Here is a 2,144-nt window from a genome sequence, read left to right as displayed (position 1 = left end):
CCTATCGGCAACTCCTGGCGTCCCTGCGGGTGGAGCCCCCGGCCGCCAGCGCCTCTGCCAGGAGGTTCGCCGGCCGGTGCCAACTCCGGGTTGGGAAATTCCTGGAGATTTGGGGGTGGAACCTGGAAAGGGGGGCCGGGACCTCAGCAGTGTGCATAACGCCACAGCGTCCGATTACCATCTCCTCCCCACCTGCAGCTTCTACCTAGGAAAGTACAGTCTTTCTCCACAGTGGGGACCCAAGCAGGAGGGAAGCGACCTCAACAGGGTATAATGACACAGAATCCACCCTGCAAAGCAGCCGTTTTCTCCACGGGAACTGATCTCTGTCGCTTGGAGTTCAGTTCTAATGCCAGATCTCCAGGCCCCACCTGGAAGCTGGTAACCTAGCCTCCCTCCCTCCTTGGGCCACCCCCTGTAGGCACTCTCCCGGCTGGCTCTGATCCAGAGGTCACAGGCACCCCCAGAGAAGTGCTATCGCCCTCTGATAGGGCCTTTGGCTTCTTTTAAGGACCAAAAAAAAACCTTGTCCCACCCGTACCCCCAACAGAGGAGGGCGGGGCTCTTGCCGTACTGGGTGCCCCCCCCCCAGCCTACAGTGTAAAGTGATGCACATTGGAGCCAAAAATCCTAACTATAAATACAGGATCCAAACTGGCAGAGACTGACCAAGAGAGAGATCTTGGAGTTGTTGTAGATAACTCAATGAAAATGTCGAGCTATGCTGGGGATTATTAGGAAAGGAATTGAACACAAATCAGCCAGTATCATAATGCCCCTGTATAAATCTGGTACGTCCTCATTTGGAGGACTGTGTACAGTTCTGGTCACCACACCTCAAAAAGGATATTATAGCATTGGGAAAAAGTGCAGAAAAGGGCAACTAGAATGATCAAAGGGTTGGAACACTTGGAGACATGGCTGAGGGGTGACATGATCGAGGTTTATAAGATTATGCATGGGATGGGGCAGGTAGAGAAAGAGGTGTTTTTCTCCCTTTCTCACAATACTGGGACTCGTGGGCACTACATGAAATTGCTGAGCAGTCGGGTTAGAACAGATAAAAGGAAGTCCTCCTTTACCCCAAGAGTGATGAACACATGGAATTCAGTGCCACAGGAGGTGGCGGCGGCTACAAGCATGGACAGCTTCAAGAGGGATATAGATAAGCATATGGAGCAGAGGTCCATTGGTGACTATGAGCCACCAGGTATAGATAGGGACTTTCGGTGTGGGGCAAGGGATGCTCTGTCTTCTTGGTGCTTGGGGGGGGGGCAAGAGTGGGAGGGCTCCTGGTGTCCTCCTGGCCCCACTGGTGGACCTCCCGAGGGCACCTGGTATTTCTGGCCACTGTGTGACACAGAGTGTTGGACTGGATGGGCCATTGGCCTGATCCAACATTGGCTTCTCTGATGTTCTTGGAGCACTGAGGAGCCAGAGAGAACCTCACCGCCCTTTGCCCAGGTCAGCAGTGCATGGCTCCAAAGTCCTGGCCCGGCTGCCACCCGTTGCCAGTAGCAGGGACCTGGGCACAAGCCAAGCAGCATCGCTCCTGAGCTCGGAGCTTCGAAACCCAGCTTGTACTTCTGGCAGCCCAGTTAAGATGGGTAAGCCCGGTTAGTCTGCCTCTAGCGGCGGCGAAGGGCAAGAGCACTTTAACGACAAGCACAAATTTGCTTCTGGTACAGCTAGAATGTGACAGATCGAGATGTGTGGCCGTGTCAGTCTGTCTGTAACAGCAGGGGAGGAGCTCTCTGGAGTCTCTTTGGGACTTCAGCAGTAGACGTTAGCAAGTGGCAGATACAGAATCACTGGCTTGGATTTGGACGCAGCACTAGAAGAGAGCACACGGAAGATTCGAATACAGGGCCGGGGGGGGGGGGCGGGCTAGGATCCTTCTAAGCGCCGGTGCTCTTTTCTACTGTTCAGGGCGAGGAAAGAACACACAGCCAGCCCCAAACTGGAAAAAAAACCAACCCTCACGCTTTATGGAGGACAATCAATTTTCACAGTCGTACATCGGAGGGAATGTTTGCATTTAAAGAAGAAAAAGACAAAGATCAACGGTAGAGTCTGGATTATGCTCTGCTTTGCGACGAAGTCTGCCACCTTAACCGCAGGGCGTAAACAGCGTGCCCCGGCTG

This window comes from Gekko japonicus, unplaced genomic scaffold (assembly GCF_001447785.1).
Source record: "Gekko japonicus isolate JY-2015 unplaced genomic scaffold, Gekko_japonicus_V1.1 scaffold4206, whole genome shotgun sequence".
NCBI lineage: Eukaryota > Metazoa > Chordata > Lepidosauria > Squamata > Gekkonidae > Gekko > Gekko japonicus.
The sequence above is the reverse complement of the archived record's forward strand: the minus strand, read 5'-3'. Positions refer to the sequence as shown.